Genomic DNA, 23,309 nt, shown 5'->3' with positions numbered 1-23,309 from the left:
GCCATTTACATTAAGGAATTACTATTTCTGAAATCCTTGGTTTTCCCATTTATATAAGTTAAACAGAAAAGCTAAACAAAAGGTTTGAGAAATCTTTTGTAAGTAGGTTTATTTGTGTCTCTGACAAATAAATGTCTTCTTTCCAACACAAAACATTATAAAGCACATGCAAGAAAATGCTACTTTGTTTAGTGAAGCCAGCTGCCAGATAATTATTTCTGTTGAAATAGCGTTGCTGAAAATATGTGGCATTTCATTTTTTTTTTTATGTCACTCATTCAAAGTGAGTGGCTCTCAAATGCTGGCATGCCTGAGTTTACTTTAAGGCCTAAAAAAAGAATTTTAAAAAATAATTAATTTATCCATTTCATTCTCTTCTATTATTGCCTGAATTAGATAATTAAATATTACATTCACAACAACCAGCCATATAGATTCTAAGGGGTATATTTACTAAAGTGAGAGTTTTCTGAAGTGGAGATGTTGCCCAAAGCAACCAATCAGATTCTACTTAACATTTATCTAGCACCTTTTAGAAGATAATAGCTAGAATCTGATTGGTTGCTATGGACAACATCTCCACTTCTAAAAACTCTCACTTTAGTAAAAATACCCCTAATGCTCTGTGAAAAATTGTAAAAAAATGAAATTCAACAATGCAGTGTATATTTTGTTTTATGATGTTCTGCGTCTGCTCTTGTGCAAAGGATTTGATGGGGAAGTACATAGATTTTCAGGCCATCTTCAGGTGTACAAAGGTTTGTACTGTCAGATAGGAGGATCTGGAGGTATTATGGAGTTTAAGAGTTGTATGCTAATACCATCGCAGCTGTGATCCCGTACATAGCTGCTGTGTGCAAATATGCAAATGTTACAGACGCCGAGGAATGTATTGAGATTCCCAACTGCGGCTTTGTAAATCCAAGCATCTGCATACAAAGACACAGCATCGGTTACATATCTTACGATAATCGGACTTCTGAGTAGTCCTGTGGGCACGCAGAATAACCGTGTGTACTGAGACCTGGAGCCACTTAACTGCATACGGGACTGAAGACGCAGGCTGTGACACTCGCGGCATGCCAGCATTTTTTGCCGCCACTCCTTGTTATCTTCCCCAAGCACTCCCTGACTGTCAATCACACTGAGTAAATAGTCACTGAAAGCCACTTTAGTATTATACCTTACGCATGTGCAGATTGCCGCTAATTGCTCAACTGCATAAAAATCGGACTAGCGTACATCTCTGAGTGAAGTAATTCATTTTGAAGTAGGAAGTAGGTGTACTGTTGCACTTCAATCTGTGGAGCAGTACAAAAATTAGATATGATTTTGCAGAGAAAGTTTATTATAATTAAATATAAAGGAGGAAAAGCAACATGTCCAGGTCAGTTCCTTGCCATGTATGGCCAATTCTTCTTTGCAAAATGACATTTAAAAATAATAAAAAAAAAGTACCATGTCAGTCCTCTCCTAAAAACTTCATGCTACAGTATTTTGACTATAACAGGCAGGCTGCTAGCACAGTGTTTACCTATTATGCTCCCGGCTAATAAGGCCTGGTGTCTCAATGGGAAAATGTATGTGATTGGCTGGGCAGTGATGGGAAGTCCCAGTTGCTTCTGGATGTAGTAATGTTGCTGTGCTCATTCAAACTGTGTAGATCAGTCATGTTTATGGTGGCTTTTTATGTGTTGTTTTTAATTAATGTTGGATCCTCAAAGAATATATTCAAGTAATTAGGTTTTTGGGCAGTCTTCTATTCAATTGTATTTAAAATAGAATATTTTTTCCCTAACCATAGACCAATGTGAAATATTGTATTAAAAAGTACTGTGTAATCTCTAACTGTATATCATAGGCAAACGCAGGGGGGGTTTCTGTCTGCCTGGAAACCCCCCTCCCCAGCCCACACCATGACCACAATAGAAATAGTAATGTAATAGAATTTTACTAGTGTTGCATTTTCTTCACAGTATCATAAATGAAATAATTAGCACCACCTGTGCCCACATCTAAAATAAAAACAGTCAGCTCAGGCAGGATGGCCCTACTGCCGCATATAATGGCTTACTGTGATTGCTGGTCCTCTATATGCTGGAATTATGTCACACAATATACTTTGTATAGCTGGTTACGTGCTAATTCTACCCTCTTCATGGACTGACCACACTCACTCTAAAATCAAGCATTTGGAAACCCCCCTCTAGAAATCCTGCATTTGCCACTGTATAGGATGTAATAAGGAGAGCTTATGGGGATCTAAAGGTCCCCAATGCATGCTATATATTTTCAAACTTGGGATGTCTCATACAATTTTGTTTAAGCATGCTCTTCTCCACCATTACTGTATGACACTCGGGCAATCCAGCGCTCAACCTTATGACTATATACAAAGTTTTAGAATTATATGTGTAATATTTGACCAATGATGGAGGACAACATTTGGTAAAAACAATATGCAATTTATTTAGTAAATAAAATCTGAACATATCTCAACTTGATATATGAATGTTTCACTGGGTGTATTCAATTAGTTCCAATTGTCAAACTAAGTAGCTGGCTAGTTACTGTACAAAAAGACCCCCGACAAAAACAGACTGGTACAGAGATGGGCTACAGAGAGAGGGTGTGTGTTTGTGGTAATAGTGAACAGACAAAGACAAAAGTGTATGGTGATGGTGGAATAAGGGAAAGAAAAAGGAAATGGGGGGAGGAATTGGGCAAGGTTTCAGATGATCCTGTATATGTTTGTAATTACTAAATAAATTGCATATAGTATTTAGCAATTGTTGTGCTCCATAATTGGTCAAATATTACACATATAGTTCTAAAACTTTGTATATAGTCATAAGGTGTGAGCGCTGAGTTTCCCTCTCATACAGATACAATTTACTATAGAGGTTGGTGACCTCAAGAGTGCTACCCTTCCAGCGCGTAAGCACACAAAACCATACAATTTATCTTTACCATTGCCGCCTATAGCTTCCATCACAGATATAGAGCCAGTCATATTCGAATAGCTACTAGGACAGCATCAGCCCCTCCTTCTTTTTCCAAGATTATTCTTCCTCCTGTTGTTATATCCATATCATACATCTGACTGCATCAGTTGTATTTTTTAATTCTTCTATAAATTTATAGAAATTAAAAAATTATTTAAGTGATTTTCTTTTGGGGGGGTTTTGTTATAATGGGCAGAAATCTTAGAGCCCACTCGTATAGTGAGGAGACATATTTGTTTTTCCAAAATGTGTAAATAATATAATGAATCTAGAAAACAATCATAAAGAAATGTTATCTAAAAAAAGAATAAAATGTGTATATAAATGAAACATGCAGCACATCCATCGAAGGCTGACAGCATGTCTCACACATGTCAATCATTTCTAGGGGTCTCACATTATACTGTATGGAAAAAAATCATGCAATACATTTTCATATTTTCTGTTTAGTGTTTTCTTGGACTTTTATAATCCACAGATGGCTGGTATCAGTAACATCAATCACTTGTTTTCGTAACGCAGAAGGAATATCAATTTTATTTGCTTTGACTATGGTACATTTTACTGTGCATTGTGAGAATGTTGACAGTGTTTACAGGTTGCTCTGAAGTCCTCATCTTTGGTATAGAGAGCAAAGCTCTGGAGAAATTAACCATTTGTTTTATGGTTACTTCGGGCTACAGACATGCTCATGTGACAGAGACTTCTGTTTTTCATTCATATTGAAGTCAGAGCCAATATTCTAATTTAGCAACTAAAGTACCACTAATCCTAAACTTCATCTGGATATTTATAAATGAGCTACTGATAACATTGGGAAATACTGTACACATGTTGTATTAAAAGCCTATCACATATGTGGCCAAATTATTCAGTGACCATGCTTGGTCCAAGTTTGGCCTGCTTTGGTAGTGGGCAGTGCTATTTTTCAGCAGGAACATGCGGGAACTCAGTTCCTGAACCTCTCATTAACTATGAAGTAATGTCCTGGGCCAAAATGTATTTTCCATAACATAAGTTTTATTTTTTGAGTGCCTTCTTTTCTAACTACTTTATATATGTATAATTAATAAATACATATATATAATTATTTGTCTATAACTCCATCCCCAGCAGCTCCACCCACAGTTTCTGAACTTATTATTCCAGACAACTTTTATTGGTACTTTAATGCTCTTTTAAACCTGAAAATCCAGGTTTGGGTGAAATTGCATAGGTTAAACATTAATGCAAAGTATTAAAGTATTTACCTGGGATCTGGAATTTCTTCCAATCTGCCAGTCATGCATGATATGCCATGGTGGGGAGGTTCTTCCTATCCTCTCTACTGGTAGCATGCTATCAATGAACAACACACTGACTGTATGAGAAAAGGATGCTTTGGCAGGGGCGCGGAGAGACAGACTAAATGGTAAATTTACTAAGATCGAGATGGTCCTGATTTGCAAAGTGATTCATCTCGCTGGAACTCACCAAAACTCGGGTGATTTAATCACTTTTTTTATTCCAAATTTACCAACAGGCGATTTGAGGCTAAACGAGTTTGCCGATTTTGAAGCAGAACGAGATATCTCTCCCGAGTATCTCGTTTTGCAGGAGATTACTCACCTGAGATAGCAGTGTTTTCTCTCTGCAAATCTCTCCCGAGCTAGTAGTCTGCACATATCAGTGAGATATGTGCTTGCTGATTGTGTGTTAAGACTTGTAAAAAGGGTTAAATGTTATAAAAAAATTTACGTGAGGTCCCCCCCCCAAAAGACTAACCAGCCCCGGACTTGCCAGCCAGTCCTGGTTCTTAAAATTTTAGGGAACAAAATATGTAGGGTTGCACAGTAATTTAAGAACCAGCACCAGGCAGCAGGACCGGACCTGGTTTAAGGGAGAAACAATTGGCGTGAGGTTACCCCTATGTTTAAAACCAGCTCCAGACCCTTTCTAGCAGGGGACTGAAGACACAGCCAGGGGTGCCCTTTCACCGGGCCCCCCAGCCGCAGCATCAGCCCTGACCGCTAGTCAGCCCAAGTCAGGGATACCTGGGGAGTTGGTGACCACTCCAATAAAGGGTTCCCCTGGCCTAGGCTGATAACCCGAGGCTATCCGCGGCACCCTAGGGCGGTGGGTGCCAGGTTGATAGTATTAGTGTAGTGTAAAATAAATGGTTAAATATTGTCTTTAGTTGTGGAACTACACGCACCAGCAAGCCTCCCCCGCATGCTGGTATTTGGAGAACCACAAATACCAGCATGTGGGGCATTACAGGCCCACTGGTATTTGTAGTTCCACAACCAAAGCAATACACAAAAAAGCACGACACTGTGAAAGTAAAATTTTATTATAACATACATGCACACTCACACTCACTATCACACATACTCACCTTGTATCTGAAGTAATCCATAGGGGTACCTATAAAAAAATCCATACTCACCTCACCTATGCGTAGTTCACGTCCTCTTCTCCAAGTAGGCATCCATGGGGTTAAAAACAAAAAAAACGGGTGCTCCTGAATCCGAGCCGGACTGAGTAAAGGTATGTGTTTCCTCATATCTTTACTCCATGCGAATGACCGGGGCACACGTGTGCCCCTTCATTGAAGGAGCAGTCAGCCAATCAACGGGCATCTCCATTGGAGCAGCTCGAAGATTGGCTGTGTGCGGTCAACCTGTCTCCCCCATAGACTTCAATGGTGAGAAATCTCCATTGAAGTCTATGGTGGGAACCGCTACATTGTATCATTGATGTAACCTCAAGTGACCTTATGGTTACATCAATGATACAATGTAGCAGATCCCACCATAGACTTCAATGGAGATTTCTCTCCATTGAAGTCTATGGGGGAGACAGGCTTACACTTCCATACAACTGTGCATAGCCGACAATTCCATCAACCCTCTCTGAGCTTGCATTGTATGAGTTACAGACCAATTACTTCCATTCATGTGAAGATGTCATTGAATGGCCTACGGCTCTCCATTGCCCGTACTTGCATACATTTTTCTGCCCAATGAAAACACACAAGCTATGCTCCGCACACAGACTTGCATTCAGCTCTACCTCAGCCCCAATGTGTGAGCACATAGAAAAATCCATTCTGTGTTAATCAATGATCAGCCTGTTGTGATCAGCAAATGGAATTAGCAGAAATCAAGAAAAGCTGCTCTAAGGGCTTTATATATGAAGCAGCAGCTTTTGTAAGCCGCTGCATGCCAGTGGGTTGCAGGTAGAAATTTAAAGTGGCACAGTGTAAAGCACGCCAGGCTTTAGGTCATACTTGCCGACATTTAATTAACCTTTTCCGGGAGCAGCCCGGTCATCTCGGCTTTGGGGGGTGGGACCAGGCTACAGCTGTCATTAGGACACACCCCCTTTTCTGGAAAGCTTGATGGTCTGCGAGGAGGGGGTGTGGCTAAATGTCACGATTTGTGTCATTTAGCTGCACCCCCTGCATACAGACCGCAAATTTGTCCTAAAATCTCCCCATCCTGCCCACTTCGAAAGGAAGTGGGCGGGATGTGGGAGATATGCCTACTCTTTCGGGGGTGCGGGGAGTTACCTGAAAAATCGGGAGCCTCCCGCAACTCCCGGGAGAGTAGGCATGTATGCTTTAGGTTTTCACCTGCAACCCTCCGGGAAGCAGCGACTTTGCTGCATAAATAAAGCACCGCTGGCTCTATTTCAGAATTCAGTGAAGTCAAGTGGATAGAGAGAGTCCACAAAGTAAGTGAGTGTCAGCTCTGGAGACAAGTGAACTTGTAAGTCTGAGATTGTACACACAGGGGGGTTTGTACATGCTGTCAAGCCATTTGCGCAAGCATTGGATGGCTGATGACTGTTCACTGTGGGAACACTGCGATAGAAAAAGAGGTTAGAGACACTTCTGCTTTCTGTTAGAAATCCACAGTAAGCTCTGTTGCTGTTAGCATTGCAGGGAAATTGCTGTGGTTCAGATGAGAGAGTGTCTGAGTGATAAGGAAAAATTCCTGAGAGGATCAGAGATATCCTAAGCGCTGCGCGGTCTGTAAGTAGTGTGAGACATCTGACCCCACAGTCTGGGTCAGACTAGTTGAATGGCACGTGTTTCGCCAGTCTAAATGGAGGCTTGTTCACATTCAGGCCCATCTAATACTTGCACAAATAGCATGACAGCAGTCCCACTGTGAGATACCACTCGGCCCCTTACTTTGTATTCTATCCTACATGTAGAGACATCTGCTTATTAGAAAGACTGTTTCAGGGGATTTTACAGTATTTGATAAATGACTCTAGTTTTTGCTTATATCCATCTGGTTTACTCACTGTATGTAAAATATAAAATGTCATTATTTTATCATTACTGTTAGATTTCTGTTTTTTCTTAATTTGGTGAGGGACATCTCTCTTTGTCCACTCACAAGGGAATATCTCCCACCCTTATTTTAAGATAATTAATAATAACATATTTTTATCTTTCAATAACCTTTACAATACATTATAACATGCAATACTTCTCATAAGCATGCCACCACAAAAGAGTATTTATTTTTCTTTTTGCAATCTGCAAGAAAAAAACTCAGTGTGTATGTTGCATACCAAAACTCAGGGGTGCACTGTTAATGTTTTTCCATTGCCTTAACATTACTATATTTCTGCTACAGTATATGTATATGCTGTAGACCTTCCTAGACGACTTAGGAATTTATTTAATCCTGTTCGGATTCCATTCTCCAAAAACCACCATTTTCCTTTTCCCCTCCTACTTCCTCTACTTCCTGAGTTGTTGGCTGCTACAAGTGTGAGATGTACTACTAAACAAAATGTATCATGCTTCCACAGGATAAGCGATGTGGAGACAAGAGAGGATATATATAAAAATGTAAATAAATAAATAAATCTATTTTAGTGATTTTTAGAATAACGATGTCCTAGTACTCATTACTTTAAGCAATGGTAATTTGGTAACTACAGGTTGAGTCTCCCATATCTAAAATGCTTGGGACCAGGGCTATTTTGGATATTGGAATATTCCGTATTTTGGAATAATTGCATACCATATTGAAATGTCTTAGGAGTAGGGCACAAATCTAAACACAGAATGCATTTATGAATCATATACACCTTATACACACAGCCTGAAGGTAATTTTATACAATATTTTCAATAATTTTGTGGCTCAAACAAAGTTTGTGTAGATACATGAAATTAATTTATATGTCATATACACCTTATACACACAGCGTATAGGTCATTTTATACTTTATTTTTAATAATGTTGTGCCTTAAACAAAGTTTGTGTACATTGAACCATCAAAAATCTAAGGTTTCACTATCTCAGTCATGCTAAAAATATTCCGTATTTCGGAATATTTGGATATGGGATACTCAACCTGTATTTAGTTCATGACTTGCTGCATCTGCTCTTCTGCCTGTCAGGGGCACCTGCTTGCTGAGTCCAACCCACAGGATAGTGAGATGGGAAGTATTGAGTTACAGCCAGGTGGTTGGCTTAATTGTAATACCAGGTAGGAGTTATACATTACACACTACTACAATACACCCTAGTAAAGAGGAATTACATAGGTATAATGTGTTGCTCTATAAAAAAGGTCAAAATATATTTTCCAATCTATGGCTATATAATGGCGATGAGATGTGGGCTCTCATATGAATACCAACATTTGTCCCCCTCAGAAGCGATGCTAAGTGGTTTTAAATGTATAAAATGTCAATTGGTAAATGTTAAGAAAAGTAAGATTATAAACTGTGTATTTAAACCATGCTACTTACCTATAGAACTGCAGAAGATTAAGGACACAAAAGTGTGCAATGCTGTCTGGTGTTGGAACCTTAGAATATTGGTTGAGATGTATGAACAGACAATGTGGGGGAGGAGTGGTATCTACAAGATAGCGCGCCAGTATGCTGGGCAATGTATCAATGGACAGTGGCACTGATCACTATCGATTTTGGCAGCTGCAGCTGTCGTTTCCCTACCACCACGGCAGGGAAAGCACTGTCCCTGGCTGCGGCCGCTTCCAGGCTCCGGGCTGCACGTGAGATCTCGTAATGCTTGCAAAATCTTGTTCATGCCCAGTGGAGTTGACCGGAATGTGAGTCACAGCACATCAGCACTAGACTGATGTGCTGTGGGCTTAGGAGGGAATGTTTATACATCTCGTTGGTAGTGCTTCCTGTTTCACCTTGGTAAAAAGGCAAAGCAGTAAGAGTTATAACAGCATCTACCCAACTGTACTGTATATGATTACAGTTGGAGAGTGAGCTCAGAACTAATTAAAAAGTGTGGAGACTCTTAGTTATGTGTACAGTCTAATGCATCTGGAGCAAAAAACACCTAAAACTCCAATAGATGCATATTTCTACAAAACGTTTGAAACCATGGTTGGGTGGGAAAACACAGATGACAGAGATATTGCCAATAATATCAAAGTGTTTGTTTTTTACAGTAGGGTACGTGAAGATGCTGGAATCTGCCTTGGGAAGCTGTCTGTCATAGAGGTTTATGAAATGTTTCCAGCACTCCCTGTCTAAGCCCACAATTAGCCTAATTATGACAAGATGTAAATGACAGCATAATCTTGCTACTAGACATTAGTTTACAGATGCAGTCAAAATGGTAGTTATTTGGAAAAGATGTGTGTTTTCTTCCTAGTTAAGTGTCTCAATACAATACTTCACCCTGGATAATTTATTCCTAAAGCTTAGGAATTCGACTGTAGACCTGTCAGTGTCATTACAGATTCAAGAACATGTCAGTGCAACTTGCTTGAAGTTCCATAAGTAATTAGCTAATGCTTGACTTGATCTAAAGATCCCTGCGCTGACATATCAATCTCAGGGTCTAAACTTGGCAAAATATTCATCAGTATACCTGGGGCATTTGCGTACAGTAGGTGTTCTAAGTACATATTTTTAAGTGTCACCTGTAGTCAAAATATCTGTTTTACAAAGGATTTATTTATTTTTCTCCTTCATCATATAGTTCATCGATCTTACGGTCATATTAAAAATATATATCTTTTTTTCTCATCCTGTCAGAAATAATAGCCACAGACTCAATCAGATGCTTAAACTTTCCAAGCAATCATAATACTACAGGATAACTATATATAAGCAGCATAATGCTGGTATTATGACATTAGTGTCAGGAAATGTGATATTTCTGCCTAAGCATGCTTTCTGCTTTAGTACCAAATGCAAGATAGAAAGATTCCACATAATCGTTCCTGCTTTATGCTCATCACTAGCTGCTGTGACTTGTTGAGGCTATTGAACCATGTAAATCATTGCTGAACACAAGCTGTTCCTCACAGTGATGGGCTGGTGACCAGAACGCCAACAGCAGGTGGGGGGTGGGAATGTGCAGTGAACAATTGAACATATTTGGTGACTTGGCTTTTAAATCACATACTATAAGTACACATACAGTAAGTACAATCAGAATGTCCTTAAGACAAACTATGTACTAATTGCAGCAGGTGCCAGAATCAAAACATTATGTGACTGTGGCCTTAGGTTCACATTACTGTCATTTAGATAAGTATGTTTGCCCGAAGGACAGAACACCTGTTTTATATAGATAACCTAGAGATACAGAACACAATACAATTAGAGCTAAATTATCTAGCGGACAAATGTCAAATCATGTGCCAGGTGATTGAATCACACACAGGATCACCAATGAGCAATCAATCCTTCGGCTGTGAGGGTGTACAGCTTCTGGAAATGTTACAGATGAGAAGCAAGACTATTATTACTTATTAGTAGTCCCTTGGTAGACTTTGATATCATAAATGTTTAAAACCCTACATCTAAATGAAATTAAAATAATTAAAAATATAAACGTATAATTATTATTATTATTATTATTTGGGAGAGATGAGATTAAAACCATCTTCAGAATGGATAGTGTTCTCATTAATCCTATGACACCCACAGAAAAGCAGCCTGCACTGGTTACAGACTGTAACATTTTATTATTTATCTTTTTCTTCTGGAATTAAAATGTCAAACTCTGCAAGACGTAACAACGTTTACTTTAACTTGCAAAACTGTAGTAGCATTCTGGTAACTTCTTGATGTTTGGCACCAGAGGTTTATTGTAATCACACAGAAAGAACTATGATGCATAAATAGAAACTGGAGGTGAGAGAGAGGATTTTGCAGAATTCAGCAACATTTACAGTCATTTCTATCACTCTTCTGCCTCATGAACTTGGGTGAGTCTTGCCCTGGGCAGGTAATGTAGAAAGAAATAGAAAAGTATCAGAGCACTGAAAGCCTTTGTGATGTGAGGTGAATCAGAGGTGGACGCAGTTTAGATTTGATCGCAAATGACTGATGTTTAGTGGACTGTGCATACAGGGCCTGATTCAGTAGCGATCGCAGCTGCGATTTCGTACAGAACGCTGCTACGAAAATATACTATTGCCTACCAAAGCACAGACGGCATAAAGACACCCACTGCTGCCTTTTCATATCCATCCAACCTACGTAAACATTGGTACCATCGCCGCACATTGGCCAGTCACACACAATTACACTAGTTATGACCAGCCACCGATATTGCAAGTCTCTTTGTACACAGTGGGCTCTCAAGCTGTTTATGCAGTCGCAGTGGCTAATTTATGAACGCACATTAAACGGAATTCAAATGGACAGTCACGCTTGCATTTCACCTACCACTTCCCCGTCACCACCCCCAAATACTCACAGCCTGTCACTCACTCTGCAATGGATTCCTTTGTGCGTGCGTAATTGCAGTGTGATTGCAGCGCATGTGCAGCTTATATGCATGCGCAATGGCTAACAATCGCTTGATTTGCATATGTAGTTGCATTTGCAATCACTGCTGAATCAGGCCCACAGTACGTTGGAGATGCAGTGCACATGTCCCTTGATATTGTGACGCCAGTCGCAGTTTGAAGTAACCTGCAGTTTGATTGACAAACCGCAAGCTTTTGGGGCAGAGACAGGGAGCATTGTTGAAACCAGAGACATGTCACCACCATTTTGTGGGAGTGCTAAAGCCAACGACTGTGTTTTCGGACGCAGATTCACAGCTAAGTTGGGGTGAACATTCTGAGCAACCGTGGGGTTCCTCATATGTCCAATGCTTGTCGCAATGGTTGCTGTGTTTCTCCGATGCTGTGTGCAATGGATCTGAGAAGCCGGATGTGGGCGTCTCATTACACAAGACGCCATCTGCAGCATTTTAATAACTTTTCAGCCCTGCTGCGGTCAAAGACGCAGCATTGACCCGTACTGTGCCCACTTCAGAATCAGGCAAAGTGTAAAGTGGAATTATGTTGGACATTTGATGACGTGCTTACATTATTGCATGTTGCGCTTTTGCAGAGTTTTACACCTCTCCGGAGTGGAAGCAGACTTGTAGTATGTAGACGTGTAGTATGAGAGATGAGGGTAGGTATGCACCAAGTTAGGTGTTGGGAGGACTATCTAGGCACGCCTGTGCTGATCCATGTTGTTTTGCAATGCGCGACCAGTGTACATTAAAAATGAGGCACATTAAGTTTAAAGTAAGTAAAATTACATTATGAAAGTATAATTACCAACTGTATATTACATGTTTTAATAAAATGAAACATTGCAATATGTTTTTGTATAGGATTCTGCTCCTACTTTTGTAAAACATGATTACACTTTAGAAAAATGTGCCCTAAATTCCTAAATGTTCTCCCTATAAAGAAGTGATGTTCTCCCTATAAAGAAGTGAATGTGATGGATAGGGATGGGCAACTTTCAGCAATCCATCTGTTATTCAGCTACAGTAGTGTACATCTGTTATGACACCCTTGGTTGCTTTTGCTGATCTACAGTTTAACTCCCTTGGTGCCCACGTCAGACTCAGCATCATGTAATAGGTTGCAAGTAACAGCACCAGCTGAAGTGATGAATATAGCCTTCCTCAGATTTAGTTTAAGATTATGGGGTCTATGTATTAATAATTGCGGCACTGCATTACAATTATGGGAAATGTGATCTGCTTACTAAAAATATGTGATCATTAGGGTTTGGAGTAGAATTTTACAAATTCTTCTCCAACTGCACTTTAGTAAATTTATGTGACACTAAAATAATGTGAAAACACCCTTTTTCACTTTATTTTAGTAAAAATAATGTTAATAAATAGAGCCCTATATGTTTGGCACAAAGAGACAATACAAATTATGGGCTCTAGTTTAAATATGATTTTTTTCTGTAATATTAATCTCACACTCCACATGTTTTCACCTCTATATTGTTGAGCTGCATAGGGTTCACTGAGTGGTTATGTAATCTAGCACTGCCCACACATACGGCGGTGTGGCTAAAGGTGCCCATACATCTGACAGGATTTTCCGCGATCCTGCAATGCAATCGGAAATGCCGATCTGCCGGGTGGAAACGCCGGCCGGCCAACATCGATGTTCAGCGATCCGTCGCCGGATCGCTGAAATATTACATGTTAAATGCCCCCAATTTGATTATCGCGATCATTTTTTGATCAAGATCGTCAAATCGGGAAAATGCAACATGTTGTATTTCTACGATCCCGCGGTGCCGGGTTGCAGCATCGCAGGATCGCGGCAATCCATCGCTGATGGATGTGCACCATTAGTGACATGACCACTGAACAGCCAGGTTACTAAACTATTTGGCAACCCAGAAGGGTAATTAGATTGTACTTGGGTGCTCTGCAGAACATGTCTAATTGCTCCAACCAACACCTTCAAGAGGAGCAATCATTATTTTTTATTTATAAAGGGTCAACATATTCCACCACAATGTACCAGAGAAAATATTCTTTATATTATCAGTTCATGTCCCAGTGGAGCTTACAGTGTAACACACACAGTGCATATACATATATACACAAGGGCCCATCTTATTCAGCAGCTAAATTAACCTACCAATATGTTTTTAGACTGTGGGAGGAAACCCACACAAGCACAGGAACATACAAACTCAACACAGATAGGGCCTTTGTCAGGAATACAAACTCATGACCCAGCTAACCACTGGTCCACATTGATGCCAGTTGCAGGCAGTTGTAGTTTAGACCTTACCCTCTTAGACCTTACCCTGTTAGACCTTACCCTCTTTAATCAAGCACATCAGATTTGTATGCAGCATGATCAAAAATAGTTTGTAATTTGGGCAATATGAACAACAAGAGCTACCTAATGACACTGATGAGAGTCAGCTCAATGGTCACAGTTATGGTGTCAGTAATTAGTTCACAACAGTTAGGTCATTTTAAGCCCTTATATGAGTCTCACATACAATGTTTTCCATTGCTAGTTTTAGACCTCAGGGGCCAAGTGTAATAGGGTGAGAGTTTAGAAAATGTGAGAGTTTAGCAGTAAACTCTCACATTGGTCGAGTGTTATCTTCAAAATGGGAGTTTTTTTAGTCCAAAACATGTGAGTTTGCATGTTCTAGGACTCTATTACATTGGGCGAATTTAAAAAGTGTTGGAGTTTACTGCCAAACTCTCACATTTGGACTTTTTCTTGACTGTCTTGTAGGGAATCCAGCACTAGGGTGGATAATGCAATCCATCCACCACTTGATTATGTATTTAGGACATTTTAGAAATGCATTAGATATTCTTTATTAATATAATCCAACAATAAAAGAATTACAATGGTTTAATTACATTGCATTGGCAGAGTGACCTATATCTGTGTGAAGTGTCACTCTGCCAGCATTTATTTGTAATCATAAATAATTAGGGAAGACTTTCACTGTGAATGCAACAGAAAAGGATGTTTTCCGCTAAATCATATAAGAGGTTGGCAGTTTTTGGAGCCTGACAGTTTAGTAACTAATTATCTAAAGGTTATCGCTCATGTTTTAAAGAAAAATTTCCACACGCACGAATGGCAGACAATTAAAATCAATCTCAACGAACAAAATAATGTATATGACAGATAATGTGTAAGAATAAATAACAAAGGGCCAATGTGTTTTAGATCTGCAGGAACATTTAAATATTCAGTCCACACTTTGTGAACTCATTTACTTTTGTCTTTCTTTATGAAGGAAGACGCTGTACTTTTGTTTTTAGTATTGTGAATCAACAACGGAACTGAATAGGAAAATAAAATGATACTGCTCAGCGTATGTATAGAAGATGAAAGCACTCTGCAGCAATAAATATACTTTTATAGCTCATCATCCCAATGTGACTCTAAAATTAAACATTGGAGAAAACATTTAAAGTATCCAGGAAATAGAACAACAAAAATGGAAAAATCAGTACATAGGAGGCTTCACTCTGGATCTGCTTGGTGTATTGCTTTAGGAAATGACCTTGCCTATGCATAATCCTGAAAGCAGCCCTATCACTTATGCACAGTTTATGGTTTACATTAATATGCAGCCTACAAATTCACTTTGAAACAGTAGCATCGCTCATGTGGCACAAAATATTGGGGGAGATGTATCAAACCTTGGAGAGAGATAAAGTGGAAATAGATAAAATACCAACCAATCAGCCTCTAACTATAATTTTTCAAATGCAGCCTGTAAAATGACAGTTAGAAGGTGATTGGTTGGTACTTTATCTCTCTCCAAGGTTTGTTACATCTCCTTCAATATCACTAGTTCCTAGTGAACTCATTATGACAACCCACACAACAGTTGCATCCAGAAACTCCAAAATTGCAGCGCTTACATCAGTCGAGTTTATTCACACATGCTTTACTGACTGGAGCTGAATGATGACATGATGATGACTCCCACAAAGGGCCTGATTCTGACTTGGTTTTGGGCTGCGCTGCACCCCCAGCTTCAGAACCATCACCGCTTCTGATCCAGTTGAGAGTGACACTGGGCAAATACATCATAGCATCGCCACTCCCCAGGCCATCACCGATATTGAAGAGCAACAGTCAATTACTTCACAGATAGGTACTGTGGGATCTATTTAGCAATACATTTTGTGCATATCCACAAATATTTAGTATCCCCTGAATGTATTATGGAGTGACCGCAGCAGATATCGTCAATATCTGCTTCTGTGAACAAAAGAATCCAGGCGCTACAGAGTGTCAATTACTTATCAATCTTTGTATGGTTTGTTGAAGCTGAATACTTGGCTGAGACAAGTTCAGTTTAAAATTTAATCGCAGCGACGCCATCTTGCGAATGGCTGCAAGACTCCATTTTAGAAATGCGATCGCAAGACGCCATTTTGCGAATGACCGCCTAAGCGCCATTTTAGGTGAACTCACAATATAGTACATGTGGCGATATTTTTATTAGCACTATGCGATCGCTTCTTTCATCATTTCTTATACACACAATAATACTTACAAGAGCGCTATTAAATAATCGCACATTAGCGAATGCATAAGACTTTGTATGAAACCGCTGAAAAAGTAGCTTTATGCGCACGCATCTGTCCCAAGTTAACTAGCGTCCTTATACCAAACCCTGAACACCCACACATTTCATATTCACTCATAAGGTTCAATAAGCATCAAATGTATGATTCAAGTTGGTTAAGTTAGTTTAAATACTGAGAAATAAAGGTTTTTGATAACTAAGGTATTATACATGATAAGCAAGTTATGTTTGGTCTTGTTCTGATGCATACGCTTTTTACAGCATCCCGGTGTTATCGGTGGAGAGATCGCATCATGCAAACTCAAGTTACGGATCTCAGAACTTACAAGCAACTAAATGTTTAACTGTTGGAATGTTACAGGAGGTGTTATTAGAGAGATTCCCCTGCTGTTAGAGGCAGGGGGAGTCTATTTGAATCAGCCTGTTAAATGTGCTGTAACATATGCTTTTCCTCTGGGAACCAATGATATCAGTAGGAAATTTCCCCTTTGTCCTGTTTTAGTCTGGGGGGGATAAATACATGTGCCTGAATACTGGTTTCTTAGTTCATGCTGAATGCTGTATGTACTGAGGGTCTCTAGTCTGAGGTCTATGTATACTGTACTTGGGGTCTGTATAATTTCCTTTTGCGCCTAAATTGTGTATGTATAGATTGCGTGTAACTGACTGTACTTTTACTTGAATAATACTTTGTGCTTCGGAACCACATGTTCTGAGTCTGGGGTCTCTATTTATTGTATGACTGCGTACGCAAATTAACGTCATCCTTAGAGGTTTATAGGAAGGATTTTAGAAGGTACAGGCAGGGGTATATAGAGGTTCATTTTAAAATCAACAGGTTGAATGAGGGAGTCAACCTCATTAAAAACAGAATATAATAGAGATACAAAGACAACCATAAAAAGAGAAAGTAATAATAAAAAATTGATGTTAAAACAGTGAGGCAGGTTTGTAAAAAATAATATTTAATTTATTAATTCTAAATAATAAAATTGAGATTCATCATATAGTAAGCATATTAAACACACAAAATAACACTAATAAAAAAGCAGGTAGCCCAAAAGTCATTGGAATATGATGTGGAAGAAATTTTAAATATTGCTTATATCAAATTCATGACATATAGTCAGAATTAATTTGCAGTGAAAGCAATTTAAGAGTCTCTTGCAAGTTACATGGCAAAACACAACCCTTGAAAAATTGAATGGTGCTCCGTGAGCCAAACTGAAACTCAACCCGACCAGCTAGTTAATGGTAGCTGTATTTGCCGGAGGGAGCTTACATGTGATCCAGTGTCTATTGTATAGCTGCTGATGGAGTGAAGTCCCGTTCTCACCTCGACTGAGATATTTCAGAAGCGTGGTGATGAGTGGAAGACCGCAATCATGGTGGCTGGCAGGTGCAGCTCTACCCACTTGGTGGGGAACTGATATGATGCCTCTCAATGTTCCGTGTGTGGAGGATGGCCGAACGGGTGAGATGGGATGCTCCCAGATGATGAATAGGGTGTGCAGTCGGGCTCCTAGTGGAATGGATGAATAAGAACCAGGCACCTCCGCGTTTCAACTTCTAACTGAAATCTTTTTCAATCCTTTCAAGCCTATACAATAGACACGGCATCACATGTAAGCTCCCTCCGGCAAATACAACTACCATTAACTCCCCGCTGGTCAGGTTGAGCTTCAGTTCGGCTCACAGAGCACCATTCAATTTTTCAAGGGTTGTGTTTTGCCATGTAACTTGCAAGAGACTCTTAAATTGCTTTCACTGCAAATTAATTCTGACTATATGTCATGAATTTGATATAAGCAATATTTTAAATTTCTTCCACATCATATTCCAATGACTTTTGGGCTACCTGCTTTTTTATTAGTGTTATTTTGTGTGCTTAGTATGTTTACTATATGGTAAATCTCAATTTTATTATTTCGAATTAATAAATGTAATATTATTTTTTACAAACCTACCTCACTGTTTTAACATCAATTTTTTATTACTACTTTCTCTTTTTATGGTTGTCTTTGTATCTCTATAATATCTGCTTCTGTACCTGCATTTCCAACAGCAGCCACAACCCCGCATCTATGGGGGATGCAATGCTGTCAGATTTATCAAGCTCTGGAATCTGAAGCATTTCGGAACTTGGTGCCTGCAGCTTACGCCATCTGAAGCCTATGGACTTCAGATCGCAAAAACTACCGGGAGAGGGTTCCATCGGAATGGGGACCCTCACTGCACATCCTGCACCCATATAATTATTCTCATGGACTCCCATGTCTGTGCTGCAGCAGCAGTATATGAATTCATCAGGAAAATACACTGGGAACATGGTGCGGAGAAGACACTGGGAACATGGTGCGGAGAAGACACTGGGAAAATGGTGCGGAGAAGACACTGGGAACATGGTGCGGAGAAGACACTGGGAACATGGTGCGAAGAAGACACTGGGAACATGGGGCCTGATTCAGACCCGCTCGCAAGCACATATCGCTCGCAAGCAGGTCGATGGTGGCCCAGTACGTAAGCGCGGCATGCACACTGCGTGTGCACAAGCCCTGGAGCGAGCGCAAAAAGCACTTGCTCCGTGGCTCACTACAAAAGGGGCGGCTGTCAATGTTGATCGACAGCTCGCCCCGTTTTGTAGGCGTGGCCGGGGGGTGGCTTCACAAGCGGAGGCGTTCCCAAGCGAACGCCTGCCATTTGTGGGCGGCCCTACTGACATCACCAGTGATGTCAGTGAGAGAGCTTCCGGCTCTATTAGAGCCAGAAGCTCTCTGGGGCTTGCGGCCATGAGACCCTACCACAAGGGTCTCATCGCAAGCCCGATGGTCGCGATGGTCTTGACCATCGCGACCATCATTCTGGTCACTCGCAATAGCTGTGGGTGGTCACCCACAGCTATGCGAGCGGCCAGGAGGCCGCAACTTAAAAAAACAGCGCCCGCCCTGATTCAGAGTGAGTGCTCGCTTTTTGCGAGCTTCTTTGAATCAGGCCCATGGTGCGGAGAAGACACTGAGAACATGGGGCGAAGAAGACACTGGGAACATGGTGCGGAGAAGACACTGGTAACATGGTGCAGAGAAGACACTGAGAACATGGTGCGGTCGTCATGTTCCCGAAGGCCTGCTCATGTGCAGTGGACTCTTGCATAATGTCAGAGTCTACTGCACTACAGGAGGGGGCCTGCACTGAGCCTGCACCCGGGTCCTCTTCTCTCTTTAACCACCACTGTAGTGATCCCTTAATAGGATCAGGATTAACACATCTAAATGGTGCTCCTCTGGAGGATACTTGATAATGATCAAAAAATGTACATATGCCACAAGGAGATGTGTAAGGGACAGTCAAAGAAACATGCAATCATTTTGCACAGTAGTAGTCTGCTTGATAGCATAGATGGCAACATAGGAAGATGAGGTCAGTGTAGTTTTCAGGACACAAATCTGTTGTCAGGCTTAGTAAAGACAAAAATGTCAGGGTATAACTAGGTACACACTATGTGATTTTTTGCTCAAATTGGGAAGATTTTTCTGCAAAATCACGCTCTCGATATCTGTGCTGTACACTATACAATGTGAAAGAAGTACCTGACGAATTTCACAGTGAATTTGAATATGTACGCCCATGCGGATGAGGTAATCAGCAAAATTCATAGGAAATATGGACAGATTATTGAGAATGCAGACACACTGCATGATATCAGGAAATGGAGGCCTAGATTTTCGGTCATGACCGACAAATTGGATAATCGTAGGAATGGATGTTTTCTAGCCGTTTTATCGGTGAACTGCTAAAAAGATCATTCGCAACATATTACATAAGCCCCATGGAATGAATTAGCTGTATTGGAATATAATAAGGTTGCACACATGTAGAGCACATGGCTTTGAACCATGGGCATTCAGGGGGGTCTACACTGCACACCCCGCATCCATAGACGATACTTACCTGTCCATCGGCACAACAGAAGTCAAAGGGAAATAGCATGAGCACCATGTTTCCAGATATTAGCACATGTGCAGTAGACTCTGGTACAGTGATGGATTATAATTGATGCATGCGCCAGAGAGAGGGGGGCGGAGCGGCCCACATAAAACAATGCACAAGGGCCCCTTATTCTCTTAATTCGCTTCTCCTGCTTTGAACTGCTGTTCATGATATGTCAATAAAACTAAAGAAAAATAATGTGCCTCCTTTTGGTATCTATCCTGATTATTCAATGTGCACATATCACAATGCATCAATGTACGCAATTTTGGAAAAGTAATATGCCTTAATTGCAACATAATTGCCTGTTACTCTAGAAGCTCAAGCTCAGACATTGCACTCTTAAAGACCAAATGACAATCTAAGAGGACAAGCTCCCATGATCTGAATACAAAAGAGAATTCAACACAGTCAGAAGGAACTCAATAAGAACTGGAGATCGTAATTGCATTCCAAGTGAATAGTGCAATCTCTCCATTCTTTTCTGTGGCTGACAACTAATTTGTCAAATGCCACACTGATTTCTTTCCTGTAAATTGGGCAGCTGAGACCACAAACCAATTCACATAGGCAATAATTTATGGTTATTTCTTCATATTTCGAAGGTTTCTGCTTCCGCAGATGTATAACTACAGTAAATGTTTACATGTCAATCAGTTGTTGTCATGCACTTCTTCTGAGCTTCACAGACTGCATGTGCTTGAGTATTCAGCAATCAACAAAACTGAGATTAATCAAATCATTAAACATCCTTTTTTTCTCTAAATAAGGTACTAACTGAGCTACTTTGCATTATTAATTAAAGAATCTTTGTGGCAGTTCCCACAGTAGAGTTTTAGTTTTAAAATGACCAATTTAGCACTAAATGGATAATTCATGCAGGAAAGATTTTAGAAGAAAACAAATCCTATAATTAAAACTCATCACCTGAACATGAAAAGAGCTGAGACTGATAATAAAGGCTCATGTTCTATTCAACGACAGAATAAACAGGTAGGAGGAACAATTAAAGGCATATAGTAAGGCAGCTTTTTTTTTTCCTTTAACCTAAATAGTATTAGTCTAATGACAATATGGCGCATCACGGTAGAATACGATACCCAGTATCACCAATTTCTCTGCAGACCTCCTTGGGTGGCGAGGGTAAATTGCTTTGTTGGTGGTCACAAAGTGCATTCTGATCATTCCCACTGTCTTTTGCACCCGTAGCCCAATATTGAATTTAATTTGAACTGCCCCCTACAATATGTGCTATATTAAGAAAAACTACATCTTATAGCAGAGGTTCCCAAACTCCGCCATTACAGTCCGGGTTTTAAGGATATCCATGCGTGGGTACAGGTGACTTAATTAGTACTTCATTCGATTTGATTTAACCATCTGGACTCAAGCAATTATATCCTTAAAACCTGGACTGTAATGACGGAGTTTGGAAACCTCTGTCTTATAGTAAAACACATATAAAGTAACACAAATGTCACATGTATACTCAAATCAATTAAATGTTCACAACTGCACATGTTTTGGGATATTAATTGCACTTTTATGTAAAAAATAAATGCAGTGCCATTGTTTTTCATTTATGCATATACAGTCGATATAAACAGCACATAATTGCAGGTTTTTGTGATAGAATGTCTGAAATCAAGATAAATCACCTCAGATTAATTCCACTTTTAATGTCACCAACAAAATGAAAGTGAAAAACAAATAAAAAAAAATAAGTTAAAATAAAAATCCTACAATACCCTTGCTGCATAAGTGTGCAAATCACCAAACTAATATTTTGTTGAAGCACCTTTTGCTTTGTGATTCTATCCCACTACTCCCAAAAAAAGGTCAATGACCATGAAGCTTCAAGGGGATCTCCAGGGAACAACCATCTTACGTAATTCAATGGGATTGTGTCTGGGCTCTGATGGCCCAGTCCAAGGTATGATCATCCCTGAAGCTAAATCTTGGTTGAGTTGGATTTGGGCTTTGGATCATGAAGGTTACATTCACCTCAATCTTTTGCTTTCTGGCAGTGGCCAGCAGGTTTCATGCCAAAATATCTTCATATTTCTAACTACTTTATTCATTATGCCCTCTATTTTCACTAGGGCCCCTGCCCAAGCTGAAGAGAAGCAGCCCCTTGCACAGTGCTGCCCCTACAATGCATCACAGTATGTATGGCGTCCTTTTGTTGATGAGCTGTGTTTCCTGTGCACCAAAAATATCCTTTAGTATTATGGTCAAAAATGAAATCTTGGTCTCATTAAACCCGAACACATTGTGCTACATAGTTTGTGGTGATTGAATATATTTTTTTGCAAAATTTAGATTAGAAATTTTAGAAGAACTTTTTTTTTGTAAGACATGGCTTCCATCTTGCCACTCTGCCTCTAGAAATTCTTGAAGCTCTTTTAAAGTTGCTGTAGAGTCTACAATGTAGACCGTTTGGGAGCCTACTTTATGGGGTTTCTCCTTGTCCAGTCTCAACTGTGGGGGGACACCCTGATTGTGGCAATATTCCCATTGTGTCACATTTGCTTCAGTAAATGATTATAGTCTTCAGGGTGTCTCATGGTACACGTAATATCTATCTAAATGTTTTATACTTTCCTGATTGGTACCTTATATGTTTTGAAACTCCTTGTGGACCATTACTATCACAGAAGGATACAACCAAGAAAATAAAAGGGAAATCCTTCAGGAACAGTTGTTATTTGAGGTTTCTCACAAAGTCTATTATTGCTGGCAGGTGTATGCTAAGATTTTGAATGTGACTGGGTAACCCTGAAAACAGCTTCAGTCGGCCTCATTATGACAGGGTGTGCATACCTATGCAACTGGGGTATTGTATTGAGTCTATTTCACTTATTGTTCTAAAATTGTCTATGTGTTTTTCACTTGCATTTCATTGATTGCAAGATCTTTGTACTGTAAGGTTGCAAAATGTCCAACATGTTATTAAATTTAGGCTTT

General features: G+C 39.9%; 1 protein-coding gene across 1 annotated transcript in view; it reads right to left on the bottom strand.

The window, feature by feature from the left end:
* The window catches only part of ENTREP2 (endosomal transmembrane epsin interactor 2), an 899,787-nt gene that overhangs the window by 603,570 nt on the left and 272,908 nt on the right, over positions 1–23,309 (bottom strand). The gene's annotated exons all lie outside the window — the stretch shown is intronic.

The sequence above is a fragment of the Taudactylus pleione genome, unplaced genomic scaffold (assembly GCF_031769625.1).
Source record: "Taudactylus pleione unplaced genomic scaffold, aTauple2 ptg000019l, whole genome shotgun sequence".
Classification (NCBI taxonomy): domain Eukaryota; kingdom Metazoa; phylum Chordata; class Amphibia; order Anura; family Myobatrachidae; genus Taudactylus; species Taudactylus pleione.
This window is presented reverse-complemented; position numbering and strand designations above follow the sequence as displayed.